The sequence below is a fragment of the Chionomys nivalis genome, chromosome 3, assembly GCF_950005125.1.
Source record: "Chionomys nivalis chromosome 3, mChiNiv1.1, whole genome shotgun sequence".
Lineage (NCBI taxonomy): Eukaryota > Metazoa > Chordata > Mammalia > Rodentia > Cricetidae > Chionomys > Chionomys nivalis.
This window is the reverse complement of record NC_080088.1, coordinates 69,748,490-69,764,758: the sequence shown is the minus strand read 5'-3', so window position 1 is coordinate 69,764,758 and position 16,269 is coordinate 69,748,490. Positions and strand designations below refer to the sequence as shown.

Sequence of the window (16,269 nt, the reverse complement as noted above, 5' to 3'; positions counted from 1 at the left end):
GACCTTTGTGCTGGATCTTGAGGAATGAACAGGCATTCTCACAATAGAGACGGAAAAGCTTGACTGGCAGGGGAATTTTAAACTTTTTGTCATTATTGTTCTCCATCGGTTTGTGTGTGTGTACCTTGTACTTGCGTGTGTAAGTGTGGCGGGCAGAGGATAGAGGAACAGCTTGGGGAAGTTTGATTCTTACCTTCTGTTGTGTGTGTCCACAAGGTTTGAACTCAGGCTTGGCAGCAGGTGCTTTCGCTAGCTGAGCCGTCTCACCGACCCGTAGGCAAAGGACCGTCACAATATGTACCCAAGCCTGAGACCTAGGAGTGTTGGAGCAATAAAAATCAAAAAGTGTTTATAGATAACTGGGAGCATTGGAAGTGGTCAGGGAAGAGGAGATGGTAAAGTCTGGAAGCTGACCTGGTGAGTCTGGGGCAGAGGAAATGAGTGGCTTCTATTATAGGTGGTTCGAACTGCGCTCCACCAAGCTTTGGTGGCGAGTCAAGGCTGGACTCGGGGACCCAGCCTAGGAGGCTGTTGAGATGTTCCAGCCAGGGAAGATGGGTCTTTAGCTTATTAGAATAGAGGGGGGAGGACAGCAGACTCTGGGAGCTGTTTGCTGATAAGTACTGTCAAATTGCTTAGTTCCTGCTCCTGTTTCTGACTATTTGCCAGCTTCTCGGTCGTGGCTGAGAAAGAACCATTTCATGGACACTAAAGCTCACAGGCAGCAGGGGAAGCACAAGCTGCCAGCGAGGGCCTGCCTTCCAAGGAAGTGTGGGCTACGGTCGCGGCAGTAAACATTGCAGCCTCTGATGTCACAGGTGATGAAACATGATGTCACACAGATGAAACAGGAGAGGCACAGACTTGCCCAGTAGCACCTGGCCCTTCTTCCCAGGCAGGCCTTTCCTGCAAGGTCTTTAAATATTCAGTTTGCTAGGTCCGGTTCGGGGACCAGAATCCCAACCCTACTTCCACCCGCCCCACCCCCGAGTCATAATTGGAGTTCACTGTGTCTCAGGCTTCCTTTGAACTTTGAAAGCAGTGTGATTAAGGTGGAGGTTCAGCTGCAGGCTGCCTGGTTTGGGATTTCTTCACTCTACTGCTGTTGACGACTGTTACTGGCCCTCAAGACCCGCACTTCTGAACCTCTTAGCTTCCGCAGTTCTTGAGACAGCCCTTGTCATTGCCATTCCCCACCATTTAAGTTTTTATATATTTATTTGTTTTCTTAGCTGGGGTCTCATCATATAGCCCTAGCTGGCCTAGAATTCCCTATGTGGACCAGCCAAGCCTCCAACTTGCAGAGATTCTCCTGCCTCTGTCTCTCTAGTGCTAAGATTAAATGTGTAGACCACCATTCTAGGGTGCATGAACACTTTTTCTCATCCCTTTAAATCCGCATAGCATGACTTACCTCTCCAAGCCCATGAGTACTGCATTACCTTCAGTAATACTTGCTCTGCGGCAAATGCATTTTATAATCATTTTTATTACTTAGTTCCTGGTTACAACTCAAGAGATATATTGGTAAGATCTATCTTGTCTGGCAGAGTGGGTAAGAAGTCATGGGTGAAGAAACCTTGCCACTGAGGCCCAGGGCTTTGAGTGACAGGGTGAGAATTGGACTCATGCCCAAGCTTTCTGTGTTGCTCCTTAAGTTCTTCATGGGAACGTGAGATAATTGTTATGTGTGCCCTTGCTGCAGTGGCACAGGCGGGAAACAGTGACTTCCCTGTGACAGAGGCTTCACAGCAGCATGAGCTGCCTGTGTGGGGCTTTGAAAGCTTAGGGGAAGGTGACACTTGTGACTGCTGGGCCCAAGGGTCTGGGGCTATAAGTGGGCTGTCATTTTGACAGTGCCATCACTGGTGGCTTTTGTTGAAGGGAAAACAAGACATGCCTTTGTGCCACTCAAAGGTGCAGTGATCTTCAGTCAGTTCTGGAACATTCCTGAGCTTCAGGTCCCTTCAAAGGGATCATATGATGTATCAGAATGCACTTGTAAAGATCAGAGGCATTCCCGTGACATTGCTTCAGGGGCACTGATCCTGTGTCTGTGTAGCTCACCTCACAGGTCTTTTGTGAGGTCCTAGATCTCTGTGTAGGACCCAGATAATATGTAGATGTGGCCAGTTCAGGATGTCCAGCATGGCTTCTGACTCCTATGGTGACCCTCTCCCTGATGGGATAGAGATGATATTTAGATATTGGCACCTCTATGATCAAGCTTTACTTGTACCATTTAATAGGGGGACTCTCTCCAAGGCCTGACATTGGGACCTCTCGCTCATAGAAGGAACACTCTAAAAGGGAGGGAGTGCTTCAGACATTCACAGGCATTTCCAGCTGTGCACAATGTTCAGGAACCAGCTGTGCAAGGCCCTTCCTTCTGCCGTGACTACCCTGCTCTAGCTTGCGTTTTCTTTGGGTCATGTTTGCATCTTTCTAGCTACTGGCTACTTCTGTAGTCATTGACTGTGATGTGGCCTCACGTCACTCCAGGATGGCTCTCAGTAGCTAAAATGGAAAGCTATCATTGAAGGGTGGAGCCAGACTTTGCACAGAGTCACGGGTAACACGTAAACTAGGTGATCAGGCCAGGCCAGGTCACTGGCCTTTGGTGGCTCAGCACTCTCAGCATGTAATTTTTTTTTCCCTGCTGAAGCTGTTCCCTGTGTGTCTTTGTTGCTCATTCTGGCAGCTCCCAGTTCAGTGCCATCCCGCATAGAGCTTTGGGGTGGGTGCATAGAAGGTGCTTCCTCAATAGCTGATATTTACACCCTGGAGCCACCAGGCCTGGCTGAAACGCATCTTTTTCTATATTAAATATTTCTGTCTTTAAGGTCAGCCTCAATTTCCTTACATATAAAAACATCTACAGTGGGCTGGTGAGATGACTCACCCCGTCAGAGTACCTGCTCTGACATCTGTATGTGTGCTGCAGCATGCGAGCATGTGTGTGCACACACAACAAATACATAAATAATAAGGAAAATAAATAAGTAAGTACATGTAATTGATTAAAAGCGCATATGCAGCAGCACCAGCTGCCTCGGGTGAAGCAGCCGTCGTTTCTGCCTGTGCCCTGGCTCATTTGCTTTTGCTTCTTAGCGGTGCTCTGATTTGGAGGATCACTTATAGGTTGTCCTGTCTCCACGTGAAGATTGAATGGGGCCTGGTAAGTGACGTGCATGATGCCAGACCTGAATTAAGGACTCAGCAAACATCTACTGTCTTGTCTTGGGTGGGGCTTTGTACCCATGGAACATGGAAAGGCTGAAATTCGGGGTGTTTGCAGGTGATGGGTGCCAGCATTGTAACCACTGAGTTCATTCGGATGACGAGAAGCAGGTTCCCAGAATATGTGAAAGTGCTGTGGGGTTGCTGAAGTGGCCTCGTGGACTGGGGCGTGGGCAGGGGCCTGCTGGGAATGCTGGGCTTGTTGAGACATCGGGAGTGGGAAGGCTTAGGCCTAGATGTGCCAGGTAGCCCAAGTGCTCTGGCTACCCGGAGTTGAGAGAGATTGATTCTCTCTTTGCGTGCTTCCGGTGGGTTCCTGGGTCTGTTGCTTTCCGTGCTGTGACCACCTTGATAGTGATCCCTCAGTGTGACTATGGAAGCCCAGCACTGTACTGAACCACAGTGCCACCCACACTTACCCATTCTAGTGAGCTCCCGCCAAGTGCCGCCTTGTGTACCTTCCAGGAAGAAAACAATTTTGTTGGCACTTGCACCTTCTGTCTTGTTTGGTATGGAAAGGAATCCGTTTCAGGGACTAGGGACAGGTGTAGCCACCCAGAGGGCAGAGTGTTCTCTGACTCATGGGAAAGGTAAACTCTCCGCTGACCAGGCAGGTAAGTGGTACCTTTTCTTAGACAGAGGTGAAATGGAGGTCACCATCTAGTAGTTTGTATTTCTACCCCTAAGAGTCTTTTTTTTTCCTTGCCAGTTCACTTGGAGAGTATTAGTGTTGGCAGGTGGACAGAGCCCTAAAAGTGTAGTACATTTCCCATCAGTTTGAGCCGGTATATTCATTAATTCAACAACATGTGGTGACCTTACAAATATATGGCTATCTCAGTTGCTGTGATAAAACACCGTGACTAAAAGCAGCTTGCGGAGGAAAGGGTTTATTTAGTTTACACTTCCAGGTCATAGTTCATTACTGAAGAAGTTAGGGCAGGAACTTGGGGCAGGAACTGAAGCTGAAGCCATGGAGGAAGGCTGCTTACTGACTGGCGTGCTCAGCCTGTTTTCTTATCCAACCCAGTACCATCTGCCAGGGTTGACTCCCTCTCTCTTGCCATAGGATTGGTCCACCGACATCAATCACGGATTAAGAAAATGCACTGTAGACTTGCTTACAGGCCAGTTTTATAGAGCATTTTTTTTTTTTAAATTAAGGTTTCTGCTTCCCAGAAATGTCTAGGTTTGTGTTGATAAAAACCAGCAAGCACAGTGGAACAAGCATGGCTTTGGGAATTGGAAGCCTGAGTGCTGAGTGAGTGCCCATGTCTAGATGATCATGTAAGTTGCCAAGTCACTATGTACTTGGGAGGCTTTGGCAGGAAGAGATCATGAGTTCCGGGTCAGCCTGGGCTATAGACAGAAAGGCCCTTTGTTAGAGGAACAAATTACAGCTTTGTGTAGGTAATGTCTGCTGGCTGTGATTGGCTGGTGACGAACTTCAGGTCCTTTACAGGGGCCTCCGCAGCTCAAAGGATTGTTATTTGGGCGGGCATTGAAATCACAGTGGGAATTTGGTGAGCTGGGGAAGAGAGAGAATGTGTAGGGCAAGTAACGTGGAAGACAGACACTATAGAGGCAAGTAACGTGGAAGAGAGAGACTGTATGGGGAAGTAACTTGGAAGAAAGACTATCTAGGGGAAAGTAACTTGGGCAGAGACATTAGGTGAGGAACTGTGTGATATTTGGGAAAAAATCACATTTATGGGCATGGACTGTGCAGCAGAGATGCCATGGGGATGGTGGGTGTCAGCACAACTCTGAAGTGACCTTGTCTTCTGTCCTGAGAGTTCTAATTGTTCGTAATAACAAAAACCCGGAGTCAGAGGGGGTTGAAAGCTGAAAGATTAGGGAAGCAGAACAATCAGCCACTAGTTCTTAACTCTACGAAATCCTCAGATCAAAATTGGCAAGATCCTGTCTCCACGAATCCTCAGCCTGAATGGGGTATCCTGTATCTACAAGTTCTCAGACTGAATGCCTCCAGCTCCTGTCTCCTCCCATCTTCTATTCCTCTCTCCACCCAGCCATAGTCCTTCCTGTCTCTACCTCCCTAGTGTTGGGGTTAAAGACCTGCGCCTCCCAAGTACTGGGATTAAAGGTGTGAGCCACCACTGCTTGGCTCTGTTTCTCTTTGAGATTGGATCAATCTCAGGGTGGCCTTGAACTCACAGAGATCCCTCTGTCTCTGCCAACCAAGTTCTGGGATTAAAGGTGTACGTCACCACTCCCTGGCCTCTATGACTAACTAGTGGCTCGTTCCATACTCTGATCCTCAGGCTAGCTTTATTATACCACAAAGAAAGTATCACCACAGTCTTCCTCTGCCTAGTGTCATAGAAGGGCATCTTAGTCACTGTTCTGTTGTTGTAAGGAGACACCATGACCAAGGAAACTTACAGAAGAACACATTTAACTGGGGACTTGCTTATAGCTCCAGAGGGTGAGTCCATGGCCATCAAGGTGGGGAGTGTGTTAGCAGGCAGGCAGCCATGGTGCTGGAGCAGCAGCTGAGAGCTCACATCAGAGCCACAAGTTTCAAGCAAAGAGGGCCACACTGAGCCTGGCATGGACTTTTGAAACGTTACAGCCCACCTCCAGTGACACCCTTCCTCCAACAAGGCCACACCTCCTAATCCTTCCCAAACAGTCCAATCAACAGCGGACCAAGTATTCATATATATGAGCATATGGGGACCATTATCATTCAAATCACCACAATCAACTCATTTAAAGTTCACATACTCAGTTTCACAGAAACCAAAACCATGGCCGTTCTCTTCCTTAGGATACTTTCCTTTGAACTCTCATGGGTCATATTCTTTTTTTTTTTTTTTGGTTTTTCGAGACAGGGTTTCTCTGTGGTTTTGGAGCCTGTCCTGGAACTAGCTCTTGTAGACCAGGCTGGTCTCGAACTCACAGAGATCCGCCTGCCTCCCCAAGTGCTGGGATTAAAGGTGTGCACCGCCATGCCCCACTACCCCATTTATTTTTTACTTATGCTTAAAGTCAGTAGTAAACCAGCACCAGAAAGCAGAAGGTTGATAATCCAAGAAAGTTGGATTAATTGTGAACCCATTTGGGCATGTTTTTGGTAAATTGGAAGGACGGATGACATATTTTCCCATCAAATAAAATAGTCAATTTAGATTTAATAAGGCAGTTATCATCAGGTAATAAAAATTCAACTAACTTGCCATAACTATCTTGTTTAAAGTCAATTAAGAGCCTCATATTCCTCACTTGCTGGGTGAAATTTAATAGAACTTCAGTTAAGCATTTATTGCTTATTTAATTCAAAATTAAGTTAATCACCACAGTTAGTAACAACCACTGAGTATTTAATTAACATTCAGCAAACTATCTTATTAAGTCTAAATTAGATACAGTAAGGTCTTGTGTAGCCCTATCTATTCTCCTTGTGCCACATCCCCCAACTCTTGCCCCCAGCCACCCCCGAAGGACAGTTGATGTTCCCCTGCCTTTCCTCTTCTCAGTTTTTGTCTTCCGATTGACAATAGCCTTGAGTAAAGGGAGAGACAGAGCAGGGCTCTTTCTGGGGACTTTTGGTTGACATACAGCCAAGACACTTTTCCCTTCGATGTATTGCCTCTCTAGTTTGCAAGGCTTACTGAGTGCCTCCTGTGTGTGTTTCTTAGTTTAAACACTAAGAAACAGTGAAGGTCGTCTTGACGTTTTGGGTTTCTCTCATCTAATCGAGAGGCGTGGGTTCTGCTCGTTCATGACGCAAGGATGGACTGTAGCGAGCGAGACCACTTTCTTGAATATTCAGGGGTATCACACAGGGGTCTGTCCTTAAGGAGGACATACGGTCTAGAGTGGGAGCTGCCACGTAGGAAGGTGTCTTAGAATGCTGTGTGTCTTCGAGACCCTGGTTCCCAACGGCTAAACTGTTCTCTGTATGTAGTCTGGCAGAGTCTAAACTAAGTCAAAGGAAGTAGCTATCTTTACCCAAACTTTTCTGAAACTTTCTTAAACTTTCTTAAACTTGCAAGAGGATTGTTTCCCAGTGAGTGTGTTCCCTCTCCCTTTCTTCTGCTCAGAACGTTTTGTAGGATTGATGATCTGGTGGTAAAGCTGCTTTGTATTATGGTTGCTGTCTCCCACCTCTCCTAGCCACGGACGAGCGTGAATTTACTCTAGTTGCTATGACAGAGAACCACATCTGCTCTTGGAGATGATTTTCGACCTCAGACCCAGAATCTGACCAGATTTTCCTCATGGTGGGTCTTCCAGGTGAAGATTGTGGGAGCAGAGTACTTGTGGGAGCCACATAATCACTGAGCTGCTTGGGCGGACATCCTAACACAGTGACATACCTTAGATTAGCTTGTATCTGGAGGGCAAGAAACAGGAGACTGGTACCTAACTCTCTTTTTTGGGTTTGTTCCATCTGAGCAACCGCCGTCTGCTGAAGTGATTGCCAAGTCTTCTGTAAGGAAGGCGTTCTGGTACCTTCCTGGGGCAGAGCCCCACCCTTGAGAATCTACAACCTGGCTTGAAAGTCAGTCCTGCTTCAGGACTTGGTGGGCTGCTTCATCACTACAGGCCGGTTTTCATTCATTCTCTTATGGATCACATCCCCCATCTTTTCCGTCCTCCCCAGCTTTTCTTATTTTGGTGAATCACCTATTTTTTTTTCCTGATCTTTATCTGTGTGATCATTTTCATTTAAGACAAGCTATTCTTTCATATATTCTGTTTTATCCTTCACCCCAGATAATTCTACCAATGTTTGTTCTGGTAGAAACCAGCAGATGGGAAATACTAGATGCTATGGAGATAATCTGCCTACAAAATGTGCTCCACCATCTTGCTGGAGATGTGGCCCCAGGCCGCATCTTTTCAGTCTCTAGAATAGTCTCCTTGTTTCCACACGTGTATGGAAACAGGTGTAGGTAGAATAGCAGGGGGACATTTTTCTTCATTCTATTTTTGTGCATGAATATTCCTTTATCTGAACCTGTTTACCCATCAATGAAATGTATTAGGCTTGATGCACTTAGGGCCTTTTCAGTTGAGAGGGTATATTTCAAATAGAAACTGCTGAGCCTTAACATTTACTAAGTCAGTATACGGTGTAGTAAACCTGCATTGTTGATCAGACAACATTTTTTGAGGGTGGCTCTATGACAAAACTTGTATAGTGAGCCTAGCTGCATGCCCACACATAGTAGGTGTGCGTAATTTCATTCCTGCCCATAGTAGGCTGACATTCCATGAATTCCACACTGCTGTTAGGTCTTATGCTATTATGTTGGCTTGTAGTCACAACTCTGTCACCTGCTCAGTGTCTGCCCATTGTCTTTTCTATCTACTGCTCTCAGTCTCTGTTTTATTCTCCAGCATCTGCCCATGGAAGGTGTCTCCTTGGGAACCTTTTAAAGCAAAGACAAGTCACTGCAAATTTGGGAGAGACTGAGGGTTTTAGGATCTGGGCAGCCACTAAGCTTTCTGAGAACCCTCAGTTCTGGAGAACCATTATTTATTCAGCATCATTGTTGAGTGAGTGAGACCAGTGTTGTCCACTATGTAAGGAGAACATCTCCTTTTTCCGACAGGGCAAGGTATTTATAGGTGCTCTCGTGACTCTTGAGTGCCTAGCCGAGTCAGCAACCTGCATATCATCACTTAGCGTGGCGGACCCTGGAAGGTCTGTTTTGTTTCACTGTCTTCTGAAACGGACATTTCTGGAGCTCAGTACCATCAGATGTCAGACTGGAGGCCGTACTGTGACTGATGCCTCCAGCTTTCCTAGAGCAGCATCTGGAAAAGGCAGGCTATGGGGCGAGCGAGTACAGGTTCGTACTTAGATGTGGAGAGGCCGTTGACAATGGCGGTGAGGTCTGCTTCTCCGGTAGAGCTTTTCAAATTGGCACGTTTGCCTTAAGAAGCTTTCTGTTGCGTGTGAACAGTATGTGTAGTCTTCACATTTCCCTCTTTGTGATCAGTCTTAGCTCTATGATCATCGTCTTACCTCTAGGTAGACGGGCCACTTGAAAACTCTGCTAGTATTTGGAAAACACTGGTCTAGATATGCAGCATCGAAGAGCATGGGTTCTTCTGAGCTAAGCTGCTAGATTTGCATCTGGCTCTACACCTATGTCTCAGCTTGTTACTGAGCCCTTTCAGGTTCCTTCATCCATAAAACAAGCCTCTGAAAACTGTGTCTCACGTGGTTGGCAGCATAAAGGAGTTCATACACGTTAGGCGCTGTTGCTATGTCTTCTCCCTATGGCTTCTTGGAGCAGTGATTTGAAGGAGATGCAAGACCACCTAGATGAGCAGGGACCTTTGGTCGTTGTTGTTTTCTCAGCAAATAAATGTACACTTTTCTGGCAAGAAAAGCTGTGGGCATCGTATAGTGAATTTCCACACAATTCACCTTCGTGTTCATAGCTTTGACATGTATGTTATTTGGTATTTGTCAACACTGTGACGCTGACACGGGTACACTCCTGTGAGCCACATTTTATACCCACTCTGTGTTGATTTCACCAGGTTCTCCACGAATTTCCTCTTCTTGTCCAAGGTACAGTCTGCGTGGCATGTTACATCTAGTTCTCATCTCTCCCCAGTCATGAGTGGTTTTAATGTTTGCCCTGTCTTTGCCATTGAGAAGATGCTTTATGGGAAAATCCGGTACAGCCCATGATGTCTAATGAGTGAAGTGGACTGGCTAAGGATGGAGTGAAGTAGGACCCATTCTTCCCCCTGCTCCTGCTTTTTCTCCTTGAAGGGATCCCGGGAAAGCAGTCCATGCTCTTGTTTTCAATGGGAGGAGATGCAGCTGGCAGTGTTAGGGGAAACTGGAGCCTAGAGGAGGTGACAGGAAGGTCCTGGGCATTCCTTGAGTCCTGCCATTGAATGAAGGAGTGAGCAACATCCACAAACTCGCATAAATCTGCATTTGGATTCAGGCTCTTTCACCTTCCTCCTCCTTAACTTCAAAATACGATCAGTAGCCTGCAATGCTTTCAGAGGTAGAGGCTCACGGTGCAACAGTTGCACCTCCCAAGGTGTTCGCATCAGCAACAGCTCAGAACACAGTTCTCAAGGCATGCTTGCAAAGGAAGTCCCGAAAAGCCAGCACCACCCCTACCATTTCATTCAGGAGGACTGGGGGGAAGTTGATGAGAAAACCAGGAATAGTCAGTCATTCATGAGGAAGTCTGTGCTACACGCGGTGGAACCAGTGTACGCACTGCTGATAAGCAGGATGTGCTGTCTGCTTTATTCCTGGAGGCTTTTATCATACAATACAACCTTATGTGGCAGCCTGGTTTCCGCACAAATTGGATCCCAAAACTTCTTACGAGAATTAAAAATACAAACTCGTGGGCAGTATGTGTTTTATAAATTACACACAACAGAAGTGTAAAGATATGGCGTAGTAAGAAGAGGGGAGCCTGTAACGGGCACTAACAAGCGCCCAGAGGAATGCATGGGTGAGGCAGCAGGGATGGCATGGGAGCCAGGAAGCCTCAGCAGGCAGCGGGTGCGCAGCTCTGTCCTTAGTGCCAGTAGACTTGGAGGAGGGGGTCCTGCCGGGGATGGGGGCAGGGGGAGGTGGAAGCTGAGCTGCTGGGTAGGAAAGCCTCTGTGTATCTTTCTTGTCTTGCTGTTGAATGGGGCCAACTGTCTTTTGGAATCTTCACGATGCCCTTTCTAGTTCTCGCCTTTGTCCTGGCATGTCCGTAGTTTAAATCACTCTTCCTCTTCATCGCCCCTTTGAAGCCAAATTGATCTTCAGGCTTCAGCATGATAATACCATCTCCATAAAGTAAGTCATGATTCCTGCACACCTGCCCTAAATTGACAGACAGTTGTTTCTCATCTCCCATGGCCCTTTTCTATGCCACTGGGCACTTTCTTTTATTGTAGTTGTCTCAGTTTCGGCTTTTAAGTTCTTTCGAATTTTCATTCCAGCTTGTGGTCGGGCAGACGCACAGTATACACTTGAAGGATGGCTGCATGGAGGCACGGGTAGATGGAAGGATTGGTGGACAGAAGGGTAGGTAGGCTTGATGTTGCTCGTACTCAACTCAAACTTTCTTTTAGACTAGGGTTTTAACTTGTGCATATCTGCACCTTCTAGTGCCATAATTGGAGCAAGATGTTCGTTTATTCATTCCTTCATTCCATGGTAATTTTAGGCAGTAGATCAAGAGCTATTGGAACTAACAGTCCATGGTACTTTGTGGCATATTTCTATACTTTTAAGCTTTATCTGGATTGTCTTATTCTTGCTTATTTTTAGATATTCTTATGAAGCCTAGGATGACCTTGAATTTGTTATGTAGCTGAGGCTGGCCTTGAACTCCTGATCCTCTTCTCCCTCCTTAAAGTAAGGTTTACAGGTGCACACTACCGAGCCCTGCTTGGGTTATTTTTATTGTTTTGATACATAAGGATCAAGCCAGAAATGGTTTGTTATGTCTACATGTATCCCTGCGGTACAAAACAAATGCTTTAATTCATTTATGTGGACTTGTATTAAAAACGTGAGCACTCGTGCTTACCAAGACCCCATTTCTTCGGATTTTAATGTAATTCCTTATTGACTTAGCCCAGGAATCAACCAACCCCCTTACAAGTTTTTGAAAGACAGTGCCCGGTGCCTGTGTTCCAAAGGCTGGTCCTCCTTCCTCATGGTTTGATTTTTCTTTTTAAATACAGTGACAGACTATGTACCGCTGAGGTGGTAAATGGAATAATGTTCCCTGGAGGAAACAGACTATGTCTTCTGGTCCACTGTATTCATCTCAGGAGGAAGCTGTCGAACCCAATCACATGAACTACCCAGCTGACTTAAGTTCATCCCAGATCAAAGTCAGAGTGGAAAGATTGTGTGTGTGTGTGTGTGTGTGTTGTTGTTGCTGTATGTGTTGTTGGTGGTATATATGCGTGGAGGTGTTGGTGGTATGTATGTGTATGTGCACACGTGCATGCAAGGGGAGTGTGTTGTTGTTGTTGGTGTGTGTGCGCGTTGGGGTGTTTGTGTGTGTGCGTGTGGGGTGTGGTGGTGTTGTGTGTGTGGGGTGTTGGTGTGTGTGTGTGTGCGTGTGGGGTGTTGGTGGTGTTGTGTGTGGGGGTGTTGGTGTGTGTGTGTGCATGGGGGTGTTGCTGCTGTGTGTGTTGGTGGTGTGTGTATATGTATGTGTCAGGAGGGTGTTGGTGTTGGTATGTGAGTGGATGGGTGGTGTGTGTGTATGTGTGCATGGGGAGTGGATTGGTAATGCCAAGCGAGGAAGAAACTTTGGGCACTTGAGTGGTAGAGCTGGCAGGATCCTGAGACCATGGCAGAGTAGCTGCATCAGCTAGGTTTGCTGGACTTGCCCCTCCTCCCTTGTGGCCTCTGACATGGTGATTGGGTAGGGCTCATAGACTTGGATTTCTAACAAGTTCATGGGCAGCTCCAGTGAGAACTCCTGGTCTAATCTAGCTTCTGGTCCTCTCCCCGTTTCTTATTAAAGAGGAATAGATGGGGATTCCTGATGTTTTGTGGCAAGGTTTGGCCTGTCTGGTCAGTTATAGTCAGGTCACAGGGGCTGGCTCTAGACCACACCCTGCTGTTTCCAGTGCTCCTCAAGGAGCGACATCAATCCTAGCTCTCCCTCAGAGTCAAACCGAGTTTCACCAACGTTACTTCATTTGGTTGTCTTTCTAGGACCTTCTGTTTGATTCTCCACAACAAAGTGTCTAAAGGGACTTAACCTGCCTGGATTTGTGTTTGGACTAACGGTTACAAAGCACTGTTGTGGTCTAGTACAGACTACGGGTCAGACTGTCAGTAATTAGTTTTGTGGTTTCTTTTTAAATTTTTTTTTAAAAAAAAATTAATTTATTTATTTTATATCCCACTCGCAGCCTCCCTTTCCTCCCCCTCCCCACCTCCCTCTGCAATTTCTAACCCAACAGCAAGGGTAGTCTTTCTCCCAGGGGTATGGGTCTACCTGAGCAGGGTCCTCCTTTTACTCAACAGCGGTCACCACTAATATTTGGCTCCTCCTCCCTGTGCACAGGTGGGTTCCTGGAAGGTGCATCAGGAGGAGACAACCATGACTAGTGACATAAATTCCACATTGGGAATTAAGAGCGCTGGGCTCAAGCTCAGGTTCATCCCCAGACAGGCACCTATCTGAACTGTAATGTGAAGCAGGCAGACATAGAGATCAGCCGGTAGCACAGTAAGCAAGAGGCAGGGTGGGAAGTGGGAAGAGGTTGTGAGCCTTAGCCTTTTAATGGTGGAGCTGTCTCTCCAGCCTAAGAAGTATTACCAGCCAGATACAGAGTATCAGACAGACATAGTTATTCTGATGGAGAAGGATCTTGGTAGAAGGCCTGGGCATCCAAAGCCTGGCATCTGAGGGGCAGCCAGACCTAGGGGTGATCCACTGACAGGTGAGTGGGTGGCCCATCCCAGGGAGAGGCTTGCCCCAAATTCAAGAGAGGAAATCTCCTTTCCGTGGCAAGGCTGCTGCCAAAGAAGGCAGAAAGGCTCCTTGAAGCGAGGTTAAACTATCAGTGCAGTTTGGTGGAGGCATCTGCCGTAGACACGGGCCTTGAGAATCTTCCCCGGTTCTGTATCCTAGACAGTTGGTGGGTAGCAGACTGTCCTGTGGTTCAGATCTGGACTGACTTTGGCACCTTAATATTTGAGTACCTGTGCTACTTAGATTTTGCCACCTTGACATAAACTAGAGACACTAGAAGGCTCCTCAGTTGAAGACTTGCTTCAAGCAGATTGGCCTGTGTGCATGTCTGTGTGCAGTTTTCTTGAGTGCTAATGGACGTGGGAGGGCCCAGCCCACTGTGGGTGGCACCATCCCTGGGAAGGTAGACCTGGAGTGTATAAGAAAGGTAGCTGACCATGAACTTGGGTACAGGCTAGTAAGGGGCATTCCTCCATGCTTTTGTCCTGCAGATTCCTGCCTTATCTCGTGCCCGACATCTCCCAATGGCCTGCTCTAATCTGTGAGATATAGGGCAGCACCTTTGGCAGTGACAGGATTGGGCCAGAGGGACTGGCCGTGACTGCTGTGTCTTCTGTGGTGGATATAGGAGCACAGCGAGGCCCAGAAAGTTGGCTAGAAATTGAGAACATAAAGTGAAGGTATTCTAGGAACTTCAGCTTCATCATGTGCAGAGTGGGGTGTGGTGGTGGGTGATTCCGTTTGGGCTGGATTGAAGAACTTTGCTGTGGGAAGGCATTTCATGGTCATAAGATCCCAGAGAAGTACGTAGTGTTCCAATTACATGAATGTAGTGAAGATCTGGGGAGGGTTGTGAGATGGGCAGAAGGAGCTGCCCAGGGGACTCTGGAACATCTGTCTGGGAGAGAACTTTGGTAGCTACTGACTGAGGTGGGACAGTGACTCTGGGGTGATGACTGTATGGACTCTGGAGTCATAGTTAAGAGTCCATATAAAGTGTCATATGCTCCGGCCCATTGGTCCATAGTCTTTTTTTCTCGTCCACATCTGTCTCTTTGCTGCATGGGTGGACCTGAGAGACCCAGAAGGTGACACTCTTGGTTTATAAGCGTGGGAAGGATGAAGCTGTTGTGGTCTCGCTCCAGTAGGGTGTCAGGCTGTGCTGGTACTCCTGGGGTTCCCAGGTGGCCTTGTTACTTCACCGTGAAATCTCAGTGGTTCACCTTCCTTCCTAGGTCGGGAATGACGCCCCCTGGGAACCTGACCCTCGGTGAAGACACTGCGTGGCTGAGGAAGGGCTCCTGGAAAAGAGAGCTTCGTTCTTCTCCTTTCTCTGTGACAGTCCTCGTTGTCTCTTCCTGCTGAGTCTCTCAGAGGCTGTTGGTCTGTGTTAGTCCACTTCCTCTTTTCTCTTATGTCCGGGAGCTACTCCACGACTTTGTTGGTGGCTGGCCACTCCCTTTTCCGAGGTGTTGTTGGAATCTTTTTTCTCTCGGGTGACAACTGCAGGCTCCACCATCTCGTTCCCATAATAGTTTATCTTCTGCCCCTTCCGAGTTGCCTTCCTTGGTTGATATTGTATCCTTAGCCATCATTCACCTCTGGTTCCCTTGACTTTGGGTCGCACTGTTTGTTAGTCAGAGAGAGAAGCTGAAGAGGATGGATGTGTCTTTTGAAGAAGATTAACAGTTATTTGTGGAGCAGTAAGGACTCTTGTTGACCCTGCCCTCTTGTCTGTCATTCCAGAGAATGGGTACAGGTGCATAGTATCATTTTTGGCCTGGACAGGAGGTTGTGGTCAGCACAGGAAAGAGACATGCAAGCAGAAATTGGGCCAGCATTGAAGTCCTGCTCTGGTTGTGTATGCACTACATATAGAAGTTGCCCAGTACTTGAGAGTCCTTAGTATTGTAGCTTGGTGGTGTTGTGGACATGTGACCTATTAGGACCGGGAGGGAGAGAGAGATGTTGAGATAGATGGAGATTTTCAAAACACTGATATGCATCTCACTTATTCAGATCCTTCCTCATTAGCTAATAACCGTGGAAACATTTGCCCCTTTGAACTTGCACGCCCCCTCCCCCCCCATGGCTGCACACTTAGTCTTCAGCAGTCATGTATTTTAGTGGTGTCTTGTTCGAGTATAGCTTCTGTATTTGGCTTATGTGCATGCCCCTTCCCGGCAGCCCTCTGTCACACTTCGCCCTCCACCATACTCTGCTCCTCCTCCTCCTAGGCCCCTGTGCTCACTTCTCCAGTTCACTTACCCCATTGCCATCCCATATTCCCCACCCCCACCCTGGGCTTGGAGAGTTGGCTAGACCCACTTTGCCTTGGTTCCCTGAGACTCCAGAGCCCCTCCCTTCTGGGGTACCCATATCTGGGCCACACTTGTTTGCCTGGTACATTTTCTGCTGTTAGAGTTTCCCCTTGCTCTTACATTTCCATTTAAAGCCCTCTTGAGAGGTCTGAGTGTCTCCTGCCAGCAGCATTCCTTCTGGCTTACTGGAACCCCTCTTGGTATCCTGCTAGGAATCCAGCCATGAGTGGGCACCAGCAGACTCT

The 16,269-nt window shown here is 47.3% G+C and overlaps 1 protein-coding gene across 1 annotated transcript in view; it reads left to right on the top strand.

Moving 5' to 3' along the window:
* Nucleotides 1-16,269, top strand: part of Lpp (LIM domain containing preferred translocation partner in lipoma) — a 623,722-nt gene that overhangs the window by 6,617 nt on the left and 600,836 nt on the right. The gene's annotated exons all lie outside the window — the stretch shown is intronic.